Here is a 19283-nt window from a genome sequence, read left to right on the forward strand (position 1 = left end):
GGGGTTGGGAGACACAAATCAAGGCTGGTAGAATATCATACAAAGGGAACAGGACAAAGGGTGTTCTACTGGGCCTGTATCAGGCCTTTCCTCCTACAGGTGTGCTCTTTCCTCTGCTTCCGACTGGAAATATTTGTCCTTCAAGACTCATAGAAGAAACCTACACCTCTTGAGGTCTTTGAGATTCTCTCTGTTAGGCTGGAGGTCCACCCTCCTTGAATTATTTCTGGCCCTTATCTTAATCCAACTTCTTCTTTTTTTTTTTAATTTCATTTATTTATTTGACAGAGAGAAATTACAAGTACACTGAGAGGCAGGCAGAGAGGGAGAGAGAAGGAAGCAGGCTCCCTGCTGAGCAGAGAGCCCGATGCGGGACTCGATCCCAGGACCCTGAGATCATGACCCGAGCCGAAGGTAGCGGCTTAACCCACTGAGCCACCCAGGCGCCCCTTAATCCAACTTCTTTTTTTTTTTTTTTAAAGATTTTATTTATTTATTTGACAGAGAGAGATCACAAGTAGGCAGAGAGGCAGGCAGAGAGAGAGAGAGAGAGAGGAGGAAGCAGGCTCTCCATGAGCAGAGAGCCCGATGTGGGACTCGATCCCAGAACCCTGGGATCATGACCTGAGCCGAAGGCAGAGGCTTAACCCACTGAGCCACCCAGGTGCCCCCTTAATCCAACTTCTTAATCCAACTGATATCTGATTCCTTCTAGACCCATTTTATTCTTCAACCTAAGCAGGTTGAGGCATCAGACAGTAACTTTCTCATGTCCTTCCTCACTACAGGTCATAATACCTTAGCTTTGCCTTCATCCTAAATATTCCCTCTGCCTGTATACTTCTTCTTCCTGAGCTCCTTTCTTTCATTCAAGTTCTTTTTTCAAAAATCATTTTCTGCATTAAGACTTCTCTAATTTCCCCAAGATTTCTGTTCGATGCCCTGCTTGTGTGCCTGCATAGCACCCATTATAGCCCCCTGCCACCCAGTTGCAGCATGTAACATACTGTATCGTGGGTGGTGAGGGTCTGTCTGCTCTCTCCTGTCTGCTCAGTGAGGGTAGGAGCATCTGTCATGTTCAAGTGGAATGGGGCTCATAGGTTTTGGTTGAATGAACAAAAGAAGGAATGATTTGTTGAAGTTGACTGCTCTCTTCTTTAAGTAGGGAGGCTCGAAGCTGGCCAGCCGTGGCGATAGGGTAGAGATGATGTTCTACTAGATCGCAGAGACTCAAGAGTAAGCAGTTCCACACCTTGTTATCTTATCCATGTGTCTATGATTATTTTAACCCTGATATTTAAGGAGGCCAGCCAGGACCCTGAAGAATAAGGTACTTCCCAGATACCTTGCAGTACCAGTCAGCATTCCCAGACTGAATTCCCCATCCTAGGATTTCAGTTCTGGCCTCTCCTTTTGCTGGGGAAGTGCTTATATGACATCCATCTAGTCACTGGGAAGCTAGGTCACCCTGGTTTAGTGGTTAAATGACTGGTTCCAATTCTCCTTGGTCTTAGGATTCTGCAGAATGAGGCAGGGTCTTTAAATCTCAAAGCTTGTAACTCAGTTGGTTCAAAGAAACTCACTCACCATAGACTGGTTTTCTTATAATACAGTGGACATCTCTTATTATTGCCTATCTAATTTCTTCTGAGAACATCACCTCCTTGTCTAAACTCAGGATCATCCCCAAATTAGGTCCTCTAAATCTGAATCTGGAGGGAAGTGTCACAAAAATGAAAACCTTTTAAAATGCAGTCCCTATCACAGTGGTACCCCAAACATAGCCGTGAGACTTTGGGCAAGTTACTTAACCTCTCTGTGTCTCAATTTCCTCATCCACTAAAATAGTAACAATAATAACAGTACCAAGCTTATTAACTTGTGGTATGGATTAAAGATGTTAATATTGGTAGAAGAAAGTCAGGCACAGAGAGGGTGCTTCGTAAGTGTTATCTATTTCAACATATTTGTTAGAATTCTGAAGTTGCTCTGTTCCTGCTCATTATGAGGCCTGGCTGGAAGATTTTTTTTCCTTTAGGCTTCTAGTTTACTCCAAATCCCTTAAAAAAAAAAAAAATTCTTTTTAGCTTAAATTAGCCTCAGCCAGCTTGCATTGCCTGCTGCCAGAAAACTCTAATGGTTGCTTCTCTCACATACTGTAGGCCTTTTCTCCCCAAAGTGTTTATTAAACCCCAGAGGGCAATAGCCATATATTATTAATCACTAAATCATCCAGAACACCAAAAGTAGTGCTTTGTATGTAAAAATATTCATTTTAGTGACTGGAAGACCAAATACATGAATAATACCATTGACCCCTTTCTTTAGGGGTTTATTGCGATTTTTCTTAGCCATAAAAATTAGAACTAAGAGCATCATAATCTCTTTCTGAACTCCAAAAGTGGCCACCACCAAATATTTAACTTCGCAGGGGGACAGCTGGTGCAAAGGAAAGAAAGCTAGAGTTCCAGGGGCTTGTGCTCTAATTCCCACCCACCACTTAATACCTTGGTCAATTTAGGTGAATAACTGAGACTCTGAGTCTCAGTTTCATCATATATAAAACTGAGATAATAAAATAGAACCCACAAGGACTGAGAAACCAACAGAACAGATGATATGGCCCATGATAGAGACCCTATTTAGCTACTTGTCTTATTTTTTTGAAAGTGCTAGTTCATCAGCAGAAGAAAAAGGAAATTAAACTTTTAATGAAAATCATTTACAAGAGTATGTAAAACTTAATCCATAACTGAATGTAATCAATTCCTGCTAGTTAAAGGAAAACAATATGTAATGGGAACAGAAAAACTATAAGATTATTGCTTTGGGTCCTTAAAATGATGCCATTTTACCATAACTGCAGAATTAAATACATGATCATTTATACTATTACTGATTCAGCATCTAGAAGACTCTATTTTCATGCTGTTCTATTCTATTTTGTATCACAGTCATTTAATAAGTAACTTATCTAAAAATTATTATAGAATGACCAGTTTTGTTGAGAACCCAACTCTGAGTTGTTTTATTTCCACATGTCAATAATAAGGACATTTTGCTTTAAACTTTTTATCTTTTCTGTTTGTTAGCTTATTTTTTAAAGTTATTTATATTATTTTTAAATAATAGAAAGATTGTAACCACATGAAAAACAATTTGGAATATTAAAAAGTTACTTAAAATGTCACTATTGCAAAGTGTTTCCTTTATGTAGATATTTTTTTCATTTTATGCAGTTGAATTATATTCTCTTACTTTTAAAATTTAACACACTCAAAACATTTTCTATATTTCTATAGTTTTCATGCAGTCATTTTTTTCTAGCTATAGATCTTAATACCAAATAGATGTTTGGGCTATTTACAGGTTGTTTTGAACCACTGTGCTTTTGTTTTTAATTGTTTTAATTTTGTTTTTAATTTACAAGTATGTTTGCATTTTGATTTAAATACATCTCATTTCAAAAACTTTATGTAAAAATTGGCAATAAATTTTATGGCTCAGACTTTGTCAATACTCAAGAGAAGAATTAATCTACAAATCTAGAAACACTTCACAAACAAATTATATTTGTATTTGCATGGTGGGAAGTCCTACACATAAACATGGTAAAACTATAGTTCTCTCTTTGATGAACATGGCCACATCCTACTTTAAAATCGTAGTAATCACAGTAACAACATTTCCTATGTTCCTGAGTCTTTTCCTAGTTCTTCATTTCTCTATTGGTGAAGATGAAGCTGAGGGAGGCCATCTGGGGAAGGATATGTTTTAGTGATTCTGTCTTGAAATTATGTCATAGTTAAAATCTAGCTTTTATTTAAATTATTTGACATGATTTTGAAGAAAAGTTGATAGAGATTAAGGACCACTTAAAAACCCTTGTCCCCCATACCATGCCTCACTGCTGTACTCTAGACAGGTATGTTCTGTGGCATATGTAGTCACATATAGAGGCTGATGGGAAGGATATAATGTAGCACTGAATCCACTGGGGTGAAGGAAGAGAGGGGGAAGAAGGAAGTGGGGACAGAAGTGTGTCCTCAGCAGAGAATTAAATTCCGTAGAAATGGGGGTAGGGGCAGGGATATGGAGACTGAATGGCAAGGAACTTTCAAGAACAAGTAAATATCTGGCAGAAAGACTGAGAAGTAGGAAAAACTAAGTATCTTTTGGTAAATGAAGTATACAGGGTGATTGTAGGAGTGACCCAGACTATGGAGGCACAAGGAAGAAAGATCTAAAGGACTTAACACTTCATTTATAGTTAGTTCTCAGGATGGTTTGGTGCTGGACAGATAGTATGTATACCCTCATTTATTTATTCAGAAATATTTATTTACCACTTAGAATATGCCAGACATATAGAAGTAAAGAAAAACAGATAAGAGCTCTTGTTCTTGTAGAAATCACAACTTGAAGAAAAAGGCAGGAATTAATTGATCAAAGAACTACATGGATAAGCATGAAATTACATGTGTGGTGCTCTGAATGGAATGGAAAGGAGGATTTGACCATTCTGAGAGGTCAGGAAGGATAATTAAGAATTACAGGTGGATAAGGAAGAGTTGACTAAACCATGACAGAGGGAAGAGCATTCTAAGTGTTATAAAATTACACATGCAAAGGTCCTGGGGTGAGCACAGTGAATGTTACGACTGAAAAAGAACCATGAGATGGGATGGGTCAGAACAATAAGACAGGATTATATTAGGAAGTTTGTCAGTATACTAAAAGCAATAAGAAATTGAAGAATTCTAAATTAAATTGCTATATGACCAGAGAGACATTTGGTAAAGATTACTCTAGCTACATTGTAGAAAACAGATTTAAAGTCTGAAAGAAAGAATGCTGGTGAATACCTACCTCAGTTTACTTATAAGTAAAGAGTGAGCAATAAATCCATAACCTATTGTGAAAATAATAAGTGGTTTTTTTTTTTTTTAAGAATGTGAAGGAAGAGGCTTCAAATTCCTTAGAAGATCTCAGTCCAGCTGATTTACTTTAATAAATGAGTCATTTAAACAACAATGGCTGCAAATCCCCAGTTAGCAACTTTTTTTTTTTAAGATGTTATTTATTTATTTGACAGACAGAGATCATAAGCAAGCAGAGAAGCAGACAGAGGAGATGGGGGAAGAAGGCTCCCTGCTGAGCAGAGAGCCCCATGCAGGGCTTGATCCTAGGACCCTGGGATCATGACCTGAGCCAAAGGCAGAGGCTTAAACCACTGAGTCACCCGGCGCCCCCAGTTAGCAACTTTTAAGGAAGGAAAACTTGCCAGTTTGGTTGAAATTTGCATTAAGAAGAATCTGCCTATTATAAATTGAATTGGCAAATTAAACACATGATTGCTTTGAAGCAAAGACTAGTATAAGGATAGGATTCTTAACTCTGTTTTAGTTTTTAATATTTTGTCCTTCAGAAAACAATTCCATTAATATATGTCTGAATTTCCATCAGAATGCACTAATCACAATATTTATAGTGAGTTCTTTAAAATGGAGAAGGAAGTATTAAAATAGAAAATGCTAAATATTTAAAATAGAAACAATAATTCTTCGTGAGTCTGATTCAGATCTTAGATAGTTCCGTCTTTTTAAACAAGAGAATATTTACATATACTAAATTCAGAAAATTCGCAGACAAAATACATTGAAGCACTGAAAATAGAAGAACTGATTTGCATTGAAAGAATGAAAGATACCAATATTGTTTAATTACAGAATGTCACTAGTAGAGTTTGCTTTTGATCATTCTAGAAGGAAAAGGTTAATACTTTGCTTTCTATTTATATGCTATCTGGTCATTAAATAACTTAAATGTGATAGATCAGTAGCCAAGAATCTGGTAGATGTTATCCCACAGAGGCAACTTTTGCAACAGATTTTGGAGATGCAAGTATCTTCTCCATATTTGAGAGAAACTTCCTCTCTGGACTACTACACTTTTAAATAAAGTAAATAAAACTTAATTTTAACATGCGATTTCTGAATTTTTGGCAAGTAACAACAAAGAGAACATGTTGATGCTGTCAGTTTCCCCCAAAGGAAATTTGCATTATTTGCTACGATGAGGAAGAATTTAATATGTTCAAGAAAGAATTTAATATTTTCATCAAATTTGATCCCAGCTCTAGAGAGCATGCTCTTTCTTGTGTTTCTGTCTCTCTCTCTCTCTGAATGTGTCTATTTAGAGGTCCAAAGTTTCCAGATTTTTGATCATCTGTGTGTTTGTTTAAAAAGACTGCATAATACAGACATCAACCAAGAAGAAGTGATGATTCATTTCGAGTATGCTGTATGCATATTTCTGATGCCACCTCTGTATTTGTACTGCTGATTACGTTGAATTTGAATTGAAGCTGAAATTATCCTTCCAAATAAAGGAAAAAGTTGGAACTCTGAATTTATTCATGCATCCCTTCCTTTGGTTCATTTGTCATTGATTTGTTCATTCTTTCCATAGCTACGTATTGCACTCTTTCCAGATGCTCTACACCATACTAGTTAGTGAATGGCATATAAAGACAAGACACAATCTTGTCATTTCAGTTATCACAGAAATGCAGCCTAAAACCCCATTCTGTTGAACAGGAAGCTCTGATGCAAGGAGCTCTTAAAGCCAAATAGTCTTTAAAATTGGTAATATGGAATTCAGTCATCATAAAGTGTTATTTCTATATATTTGGGAATATATGGAGAAATGTATTCATTAAGCATGTTCCTTCTGATTGGGTAATATATGCGGAATAACACTTAGCTGTGTTTATTTTCCTTGACTTAGAGCTTACTGTGAAGGGCTGTTAATATTCTTCTAAGTGGTCTAACTACTCTTTTCACGTAAGGAGGTTTTGACCAGGTTAACTCTTCAAAATATGCCAACACTGAATCAAAGTCTTTATTCCACTCATATTTTAATCCACTCATAATTGTCATTTTTGTTTATTCATGTTTGTTTGTTTTTTTTTTCTTTTTTTTTTGCTTCTTTCTGTCTTGGATAACACAGGCCATTCTTTCACTCTTGTGCTCTGAAAATGGCAGATCGAGGCCACCCGTGGAGAACGACTACAGCTCCCCCTTTCCGGTCTCCCATCTTCACATGTTTTATTTGCCAGCTGATTAAAGTTTGTGCTTCTAGGCAACTCCCCACAAACAGTTGGTAGACAACGGGGGATGCTGCCTTGTTCACAATCTGGCAAAACCTTTGTATAGTCACAAGTACCCATCCTTGAAGAACCACGGAAGTTCCCCTCACGCACATCAAGTGCTTTTCACAATGGGAGCGTGCCTTCTTTAGTTTGCCCACATGTGCGCTATTTAGGAATAAGCCAAAGCAGGTTAGCACCACGTTTCTTCAAATAAACAAACACAATACTAAAACGGAATTGGGTAAGACCTCCAGAGAATCATAGCAAAGCAAGATGGTAAAGATACGTTTTATTTCCATGCAGAAAGAAGTATTTAAAACTCCACCAACAGAAAACATCAGCATGCATCTTTTAGTGATGCTCGTTAGCTGTCCTTATTATGACCTGCTTCTTAAGCCTCGAGGACATCCCTTCCAAAAGAGGAAAAGTGCAATCTGTATGCTAGGAAAACTACAAAGAAGCAATAAATTATTGCTGTAATGACATGCTAATTAAAATTTTGCTTGTAACTCATGTAAGTGTTTGAAGCCCGGCAAATTTCTCTTTTCATTTGTGAAGTGTGAAGGTAAATTGCCCAGTGACAGTGGGACATCACTAACAAGTACAAATTGAATAACATGCTATCTTGCTCTATTAGCCCTGACTAGCATGTCTGAATTAGATATTCAGCACACTCCCCATTGAAGGCCTGATTGATAAATGCTTAGGAGAATTTGTCAAAACAACAGAGGCTACACCCAGTGGGACATCAATATGCTCCATTTAGTCACCCACACAGCACTTCCTACATAGGATTGTCACATAAAATTAAGACTAGCCGCTAACCAGCCATCAAGCTTGTAGCAGACGTCAGGCAGCCTGTGTTCTGTATGCATATTAGTCACATGCTTAACAATTTGGGCTGTCAGGACAGAAGCATGCAGTGACCTCTGGAGCAGAGGTTGGATTTTCCAACTATACCGAAACATCACGCTCAGCTGTTCAAGGTTTTAGACCATTTCCTGCTAGATCTGTGCACAGATGCAGTGCCCTAAGCTATAATCTGTGGCCGCGTCCAAACGACAAATGGCCCTGGGAAGATTATTGAATTATATATTAAGTACCACAAGTCTGTAAATTATAAGTAAACTACTGTTCAGACTGTCTCCTCCAGCTTTCAGGATACTTTCCATCTCCATTCTTTTTTAAATAAACCTAATAAATATTGGGTGAACCGAGAGATCAAAGCCCAGCGCTTGAATTAGCCATCTCCATTGCTAATTAGCTGCTTGAATATCAAACAGTTTTGGACCAGCTGTAATTTAATAAGCCATGATTGAGGTTGGTTTGATTTTGTTTCCCCATTGAAAATTCTTCTCAGGTGCAAGTTTGTATGAGTTTAGAATTCTTGGTGATAAGCTGTTTTTGGTACTTCCCTTGTAAACATAATTAGCTATAAATACAGAGTAACAATAAGAAGAATCAGTACAGTCTACAGAATCTTTCATTGTATCTGTTATCTTATTTCTATGCATTATACGTAATCTCTATGTATGAAGTTATGTGCTCATAGAATAAAGAACTAAAATGTAACAGAGTCAGTAGTTTGGAATAAAATGTATTCTCTACAAAATTGACAAGCTTTTGTCATTTTCAAGCTCATATCTTACCATCAGGCATGGAAGCTAGGATAATATTTTTTAATAAATTGCTTAAGTTTCCCTTTACAAAGAGTCTAACAAGATGCATTTGTGTGCTGTACTAAAGAGAATATAACAAATGATTTTTGTTTTTGAAAAATCATGTATCTGTTCCAACTCAAAGAAAGCTATTCCAACCTGAAGTTTTAAACACTTAACACTGGAATTCTCCCTGTATTTTGGAATTCTTGCTTTTGTGCCGAGACTTAAAGCAGAATTACCCCATGAAACGTTAGAAACACATTTCTTATGGCACATCTTCATAATACAATCACAAGAAACAGATGGGCTGTGATAAAAAAAAAAAAAAACACTTTTAGACTTGAATAGTTATTTCTTCTTTCTAGGACACAAAGGCAAAACTTTTTTTTTTTTTTTTCTAGGACGGAAAGGCAACCTGCTATTGGCATTCTGTATTTTCAATTTTGGAGAGAAAGAACACATGAATGAAATCTTCACTTTGGATTCTTTCTAGATTTTATTTACCTTGGAGTTTCCAATATTTCAGTTTTTGGGCACATCTCAGTGGTATGCTATTTATAACTATGTGGAAATCTAATCATAGGATTCCTTCCATAAAATAATCATTTTCCATCATATTAAAAGACATCAGGTCCCTTAGCCTATATAAAATCAACATTTAATATGAAAAAATCGGTGAGCTGCAAAATGCTAATTCATTTGTGTTAAACTGCAGAAAGACTAAGTGAGAAGGCTGTGTCTTGACCCTAAAACAAAACTTGCTCAGTGTGGTTCAAACAACACCCCAAAGCCCAACAGTAGTTGTAATCAGGGGCAAGATTCCACCCCGTTGCTGGGGATGATTACAAAGACATGCTGGGGCAAGGAGGAAATAGCTGAACATTTAGCCTTGTTAAGCAGGTGACTTTCTGTAAGCAGATATAAACATTTTCTCTCCAAATATTTTTTCTTTAACTGAGAACTATCCCCATGTTATAGGATATCTCACATTTATTAAAGCCAGCAGCAGCAGCCAACTCTGTTTCTTTTTTTTTTCATGGTCACTTTGACTTCTTCAGCAACAACAATTCTTCACTTAAAATTTTCGCTATTATGGATTTTATAAATTCCCTTTTCTCATCCCCCACTACCCCTCACCTTCCAGTAGGAAGAGCAGACAAAGGACAGCAGAGGCCTTTGCCTCGGGCAACTGTCTGCTGATGGATATTGTAGCAGCTGAATCGCTCCCCATTCACATTCTAAACCCTCTCTCTTAATTGTCATCAGTATCATCAATGTCACTGACAGAGACCACTGCACAATCTACAGCCCTTCAGAGCAATATTGCCTTTGGCTTTTTCTCCTGGGGCTTGCTTCTTGCTTGGTGCAATCTGTGAAACCACTTAGCCCAGGATCTATGTGGACTTCTAACAGGTACCAGATGATGCATCCAGACCTCTCGTCTAGTTTTCTGTCCTTATGCCTGGTGCGCCTCCCACTGATGTGTGTGTCCAGATGTCAGGGAGTAGAGGACGCTTCTGCTTCCATTTGCATGAAAGAGCTTCAGGTTGGTGGGAGTGAAGTCAACTGTACATGAGAAAACCTGATGTGTGAAATAATGTTATTATTTGTAATGGCTTGGTACATTCTCTATTTAACCTAGTCCAGAATTCTCAGTCAGCATGTTTATATGCCTATGTGATTGTGATGCTTGAGGAAATAAATAGAGGGAAGTGCTTCTTCCTCCTCAATGATTTCCTTGATCTTTAAATATTATCTTTGTCCCCACAATTTATAAAAAGTAAAGGAAAATTATTCATCTTAACAACTCCTCTACAAGGATTGGGAAAGAAAGTAACCTCAAGTGGCCTTTTAAAAACAACATTTATTATAATACTATTATTCTTTCAATGAGAAAAATTATTTCTTTTCCTAAAAATACATAATCGAATATTTCTTCCTAAGTGTCCAATTTGCATTAAATTAAAATTCATCCATGAACATATGTTAACACAACTTGAAGAAAGCTGTTTTATCTATGTGATTATTATATCTCTTTCAAATGAATAAATACACACACACACACACACACACACACACATATATATATATATATATAATATTCCCTTCTCCATGTGGCATAAATAAAACTCCACAAAATATATCGGCAATCAAAATATTGTGCACAACAACACTTTCTGCAACTGTGTTTTTTATAGCTGAACTTTCATGATCTCAGCTAGCAATTATATGATTTTACTGAGATTATTTATTTACATTTATTGCTGTTTTCCACACGATTGTAAACTCCAAGAGAGAAGGGATCATGCCCCCTTTTTACTCACCTTCTTATGCACGGTGTACCTAATAAAAAAACAAAACTAAACTAAACTAAAGCCACCTGGTTTGTTGTAAGACTATCACGAATACTGGTTGAAGGAATTAAAATATGAGCGAATGACGAATGAATGAATGAGTGGATGAATGAATATATAAAATTACTGGAATTGGTAGGAACTTTTTAGTACTTGAAATATAAGCATTGAACAGGCAGTCTAACATAAATGTGGTAAGTCCTAAATGCGTTTGGTAGGCTCACAGTGCTGTCTCTAATAGGGATATCATATGGCCCCTATATCTTTTGAATCTTTAAGCAGACCCAAATCTTGGATTCTAAGTTTTAGAGAAAACTCTTGAGGTGAGCTGTTGACCCTTAAAACAAAATAAGAAAATTCCAAGGCTAACTTATTCTTCAGGAGGGATCTGGATAACTTACTTAACTCTTTCGTTATACCTAGAGACTGCCACTTTAATTGGATTATCTTTTAAGAATTGGCCTTTTTGCATTTTTTCTCTCAAAATATGGAAGAGGACAAGGTATTTTGAATAAAGTGAATACAGTGAAATTGAGTTAGACAGTAGTTCCTATATTCTTAAACAGAGTATTGCTAGGAATGCATTTGCTTTCTTTTCTACATCTTGGCCTAGATGGACGCCATTTTTCTGTTTTCTCTCTTGCTGGTTCTATGACGATTTTCTCTACAGATTGGATTACAGAAGTGCTTTTTGCCTAAAGTTTCCCCGGAGGACCACCCAAGAGCTTTCGCTGCTACAAAAGGTAAAAGCCTGTGACTTTAGTGGGTTGTTTGCCTAAAACATAGACTGCCTATAAAATATAAGGGACTCTGTCCTGTAATTCATGTGGTTATAAAATAAATCATTTGAAAATGATTTCAAAAGCTTTCTGGACAAGTTAGTTTAGTATAATCCTTCTGACTAATGATCAACAATGGTTGGTCTTAATGAAATCTGTGTCAACGTGTGTGTGTGTGTGTGTGTGTGTGTGTGTGTGTGTAGTATTTAACACTAGAAAAACTTTATTTGTGAAATCAGGGTCCATCATGGTCATCTTCCTGTGAAAAGCAACACAACTGGTTAAGCCTATTTTTCTCATTCTGTATACTAGAAGCAACTTTTCTAGGGTCATGAATGTAATATTGTTACAGTAATAATACATAATACATCTTATATACTAACCCTGTCTTGTAAGTGAAATTTAAAATAGTTTAGACCTCGAGACAATAAATGTTGTGTAAAATTAGTACACAATGTACTATACCAGCAGAAATGGTATTTTATGATATTTACTTATACTACATTTATTTTTAGTTATAACACATATCAAAAATTAAAAGAAAACATACTTAGGGCTTAAACTTTTGCTTTCGGTGCAAAAATTACATACATACATACACACAAATTGATTCTGGATATGAAAGCATAGTGGATAAATAACTGAGAATTATGGTTTCAGCTAGAGACAACAAATTAAATAATTTAATTCCAAAAATGTAATTAAAAATTGAAAACCATATTAGATTTTCACATTGGCCAAAATGATTTAATAACGCCAAATGCATGTCACTTTGTATGCATGGATTGATATGATCATATCATATCATATCATAAGAAAACTGCTTATATTCCTCAATATCACTTTTAAATCACAATGCTTAAAATAAAATCTGAGGTTTAAAAAAATTTTTTTTTCTTCTTCGGACATTCTTTTTTTATTCAATATTGTTACAGTGTGATTTTTCAATAATCCAAACAGCTTATAGTTAATTTTGGACCCTTAATCCTTCCTAGGCTCTAGGAATTGGTAGGGGTCCTTTATTTAGAAACGCTGGAGATAATTCCTACACAATTGATTTCAAGCGCTTCTCCTGTGGTTGCTCCAATCGTCACTCCTCTATTCCAGGTCCTTATTACGTCGTACCTCAATTCCTCTTTCAGAAGCCTCCTAAATGTTCCTTTGAGTTCACACCTCCTGCCCTCAGATCTTTATGCACAGACACTAGATTACTCTTTACAAAATTTTCATTTTCTTACTAATCTCATCAGAAGTAAGTGATGGCTGCCCATGGCTCAGAGGGTAATTCTGAACTGCTCTGCTAGAATTCAGGGCTCTCAGACTTCTTGCTTTGACCTCACTTTCTGTCATTATCTCCCACTCATCCCTCAACTTGATATGCTCTACTTGATATGCCCCGAATAGTCCGACTTCATTAATTCTGCCGGCATCAACATTATTCCTCATACTCGAAATGACCTCATTGTTAACCACACAGAAGCCTGCCCCGGTCCACTCGTCTCATATCCCCAACCCTCAGTGATCTTCCTCACCACTGAGATCTTGCTTTTGAGGACCAGTTAGCCTTGCACTGAGTTTCCCTGTATTATTATCATGTTTATGAAGACATACGTTTTATCTATCAGTTAGTTTCATGATTTTAAGAACAGGGCTTCTATTTCCTCTTTCCCCATAGGGCATGCCTTACAGGTAGATTCCCCAAACTATTCACTGATAGAATAAGTAACTTCACACAGAGGTTAAAACTATGTTCACTCTAGAAAAAACTTACTTGCTGGCACCAAACGTTTTCTCACCTATTAGAAAAATAAAATGATCATACTAAGTGATACTGTGTATAAAATACATCTCTTCTGATGCTGAGCATATGAAATCTCAGTAACATTAGGAAAATTGAACTTTAACCCTAATCAAAATTTATCTTTTTCTTTGAGAAATGCCCACATATGTCTCTTGTAGATACTCATGCTATTTGAAGACAGACACATTTTAAAATTTATATTTACATAAATATGAAAATTTTTAAGAAAATGCAACCAAGGTGAATTACATTAATACATTTTACTCAGAGACTAGCAGAGTAGCCTGAACATAAGGAAGTTTCAATATTATAGTATCAGGAAACAAAGTGATGTATAAATGATCAAGATATCAAGTCACAGACTTGTCCAGATTCACTATGAATAAGTCAGCGCCCTCTAATATAAAAGTATTATAAAAGCCATAGCCAACATAATATTATAGTAAGTTTAAAAATTTAAGGATCATATTTGCTTCTGTGTGTGATATTCTGTAAAAATCTTTATCCTCTTGAAGTTCCTTCTACCTAAAGCTCAGAACCTATGGTAAAGTGTATTTTAGGGTGTTGTTCTTGACGTTTTTGGAGATACTTAAACGTCTAAAGTATTTTTCAGATTTGTGCTGAAAAGTACTAATCATTTAGTAGTAAGTCATGAGAAAATTTACATTTAAGTAAGGAGGAACACCAGGGGGTAGTACATTCTTTCCAATGACTTGAACAAGTCATTTTATGGAATTTATTATTCTGTCACTGGGGAGCTGTGACACTATTTTTTTTTTTTTTTTTTTAAGTAAGCTCTACAACCCAACATAGGGCTTCAACTCACATCCCCAAGATCAAGAGTTGCAAGCTCTACTGACTGAGCCAGCCGGGTGCACCAAGTTATAACACTACTGGGCCAGTTTTTTTTTTCAGTTACTCTTTAGTTTCTAAAATCTCCCTGCAAGGCCATTTACACCAGCTAGTTAGTGTGCAACCAAAATGAGAAGCCTGATCCCCTAATTCATTAGAGTTCTTCTATTAAATACTCACAAATAAACTTGTCATCCATTTAACTTGCAAATGTGTGCTTCTGACTGCAATAGTTGGAGGGTAACTAGTAGTCTATCCTGATCACTGGAAAAGAAAATGTTAATCAATCCTTTAATGATTGAATATTTATCAAATTATTAATTTATTGAGAAGTACCAGCATCAACTTTGATTAAAAGGAACAGACCAAAAGTATATATGAAAAAGAAGTAAATAGCTAAAAGATATCATAAAGTATAATACTATATATAATTATATATTATGTGTTCTATGTATAATATGAATTAAACTATAAGCTAAGTAGGCATGTTTTTGTATATTACATGCTATACATATGTAAATATGTGATATATATGCATATACATCTTACATACCCATGTCTAGATCTGTCTATGTATTTGATAATTCTCTATTACTCGGCTGAAATAAGAACATAGGTGATCCAAGTATGCATGATTTTTTATTTAGGATTCAGACTAATACATTTTTGTTAACAGACTTACCCTTACCTTTCTAACACATGCTAGAACACATAATTGCTTCCTGAGTAAAATTTTACAAGATAAATTGATTTATTGTTCTTCAGTTTTTCTTGTCAATTTTATTCTCTTTAGCATTCTCTGGTTAGTTCATATACCCAGTCACCATATTTACTTCTGAAGGACATTTGGCTCTTATTGACAATAAAATTCATTCTTGGAGAAACAGATCAACATTATTGAGAATAATCAAAACAGGAAACAATGGATTACATGATTACTGGAATAAGTATTTCTTCTCTGAAAATCAGGTCCCCACATCTTTGTTAAGATGACCATGCTTACTGGGAAGCATCTGCCATATGTATCTGTGTGTTCATGTGCATATGTGTATGTGTATGTGTGCGCATGTGTACACTGAAGAAATCCAAAACTAGTTCTCTTTTATAAGGTTCATAGTACTACCTACATTTTATTTGTTTGTGGGTAAGTGTTCTAATTTTATAAGATTATCTAGCAAATAGTTGACACCAAAGATACTGGGCATTATATAAAACCATGGTGGATTCCTCAAGCTTACATGTAAAAATCTATTTATTTTATAGTCTATCCCTCACATGCTCTTGGTAATCTAAATGATCTGAAACATGATCTAGACTGAGCTCAACTTTATATTAGCTACAAGCCCTTGAACAAGCCTTTGAGGTAGTTTACTCTTTTGCAAAATGGATAATATCATTTTCCATGATTTTTTAAAATTATAAAGTAATTGCTTTATTAATGAATAGTCTCATAAAAGGAAAGTACTATGTGAAAATATATGATCTGAAAGTAATGAAATTCAAGAGCAAAAATTAAATATCCTGTAACTAAATTTTCATTGATGGTGAAAACAAAATCTAAAAGTTCTTACCATTTCTAAAGCGTGTTTTGCTACTGGTTAAAAAAACATTTCAAGATTTATTTTTATCCTGACCATGATATTAACATACAAAGTAATATTCAAGTATGTCTTATTCTTAATACCACAGAAGGAGATCTACCGAGGTGGGTGGAAATTTAGCTGAAAGTAATGAAGGGTCATATCTTTAAAAGACATATTGCTGTTGAAAAATATGGCCGAATCACACTGGTTGACTTTTTCTGTAAATGGGTTAAAATTTACACACCACTGGAGATCTGTTGAAGAGCATGTGGGTTAAACACACTGAATCTCCATCCCAAACACAGTAAGGCAGCTACAAGTCAAACATAATGACAGTGCTGATTAATTAGATACTCCTACCCCCAGTACTTCAGAGTGATTTATGGAGACACATCTCTAGCCTGATCCATTGTGCTGACTGGATTAATGGAGTGAGCTAGAAAAATTCACTGGCAACAGTATCTGGAAGCCCAGCAAACATTAACCCTTGGAGTTTTCTTATCTACCCTATTGACAGAATATTAATTATGATAAAACATACATGTCTCACCTAATTATCTTTTGATAGCTTGGTTTATGTTTGATATATAAATACAGATGTATATATTTAATGTTGAATATTTGGATCTACTGAAATTCCTTGCATTAGAAAGAAATCACACATAAACATTTAAGAAGAACAGAATGAAATTAAGTTTTGTGTCCATTATGGAAAGGACACTGTGTATGCTTATCTTTTTCCTCTTAACCATATGCTTAGAGACGTAGAAATTTGTTACAGAGTTAAGGAGAACATAAAAATTCTTTTCAAACAGAGACCATTCCATTTACATTAAGTAGTTATCAATGTGTAGGTTGCCTAGTGGTAGTGAATTCTGGAGTAAAGAGATATTCTGCTTGGGGTTGGGGAAAGACATCACTGACATATAAGCAATTAAATTAGAAATATTTTGAAGTATGCCTAATTAGAAGTGAGCCTATTAGCACATAAATTGTTTCTGGTGTATATAAATGAAGTATCATATATTATCTGAATCTCAAAATTAAAAGTTTTATGGAGCTATTTCTGCACCATATGTAAAGATATATAACATTGAAATTGAACCTTTTCTAAAGTATCTAGAACAATTATGAGATGTATCACTAAATTCAGATTGAATTATTTTTGTGGTATTAGATCCATTCCAGTCATGTTTTCTACATGTGTTATGTTAAAGATATGAAAATACAACTTTTATGTAGACTTGCTTAAAATTCTCTGGGTAAAAATGTGTCTTTCAGTTAGAAGCAGAAGCTAGAACCAAGTCATAAACTCCTAATGAAGCAGCTCTACGTTGCACTGAGACCAAATAAATAAGTTAACTAATTTAACTATTTTAAGAGCTAAGTTATCGTAATAGTGCAATAAAGATAATGTAAGGTTGCCAAAATTTGGATAACTGAAGGCATACTCTTACCTGTCTGGCGACTCAAGGCTCATACTTAGAGGAATTATATTGTTTGTTGTAGATTTTCTTCATTCTAATGATGGTACAAAAGGAAGGAAATGCAAAACTGACTAAATCTAAGTTCATAAATTTTTACAGCCCAGGTCGTCAAGAAATGGAAACTTAATATCAGGCTTTAATACCCATAGGTATACCATGAAACCAATACGTTAGATCAAAGGTGTTGTCTTAAATTTGCCAAGTTGGAGTTAGTGACAGTTCTGCAACGATCTCATCTGAGCAAAAATTTAAGTTCTCATCTGGGAGCGATTTTGCCCCTGAAGGGAATGTTTTCCAATGTCCAGAGAAATTATTGATTGTCCAAAGGAGAGTGCTCCTGACCCCTGGTGGGTAGAACTCAGCTGATAGATATCCTACAATGCACAAGATAGCCACCTGCAACAGAAGTATCCAGCCCCTCGGGGTCAATAATGCTGGGGCTGAGAAACCTGGCCCTAGCTAGAATACATTTAAATAATTTTATCTCAAGTTTCGAAGGAACTTGCTAATGCTGAGAATTGCCTCTATGAATGAATGCTAAAGCGTGCTGATCTGCTATGACAAAAGGTATTAGTGTCCCTGGAAAAATATAAGAGTACTCTGATAATTGGAAAAATGAGCCTAAAACTATTAATTTTATCAAAAAGTGTCATCATTAAAATACCCTCAAGACATTAGGAGGCCCTTAAAATAACACACAGGCCCATCAATAAGTTGATTCTTCATGTCCTGGATGCCAAACTTTTGAATGTGAATATCTTGGACGTCTAAGCCCATATATTACCAAAAAGTATTACTGAGTACCAGAAGAAAAGGTTTTATGTAATTTAATAATGCTAATATGATGAATAGTATTTAAAGAAGAATTTAATAATTCCCATGCAAAGTATTGTAAATACCACAAGTTAATGGACTAAATATCTCCACTGAATACATGACTAAAGGTAAATTTGTGCACGAGTTCAAAAAGTTACAATTTTATTTTTCATTTAACTAAAACATATTCAAGCCCATCATTCAAAGGCTCTATTTCACAGAAAATTGACTCCAGAGAAAGTGGCTTCCCTTTCTGACCACTGCAAATAAAAAAATTTGAGAAGTTTCTAGGATTCCTGTCTTCAAGCTTTTCAATTTCAACATTAAGATTTTATTATTAACAGCCTTTGCAAATGGTTGTTTGTCACTTGGAAAGGCTTTCTTTATGTTACAAATATATTAAGATTTTTCCGAATTCAAATCTAACTCCCACATAGTCAAATTTAGCCTTTTTCAGCAATTCCAGCTCAAAAACCTCTTTTCCGCTTAAAATGGAAAATTTTAAATTATACTTAGAATTAGAAATTTAAAATTTGTATCACTTACTTTGGTACTTTATGTTATCCTGCCTCACTTTTTTTTTTTTTTTTTTTCCTCTCAACCAATTATTTTCCATTTGTTTTTAAATCTTCTCCGGTTACAAACACCCAGTTAGGTTATAAACACTGTTTCATGTATATCTCTTCTAGTGATAAGTGCTTAATAAATATTAGCAGAGTGAAAGAAGGAAGGAAAGAAGGAAAGAAGAGAGGGAGGGAAACCGGAAGGGAAAAAGGAAAAAGGAAAGGAAGAGGAGG

Source organism: Mustela nigripes, chromosome 12 (genome assembly GCF_022355385.1).
Source record: "Mustela nigripes isolate SB6536 chromosome 12, MUSNIG.SB6536, whole genome shotgun sequence".
NCBI classification, from domain to species: Eukaryota; Metazoa; Chordata; class Mammalia; order Carnivora; family Mustelidae; genus Mustela; species Mustela nigripes.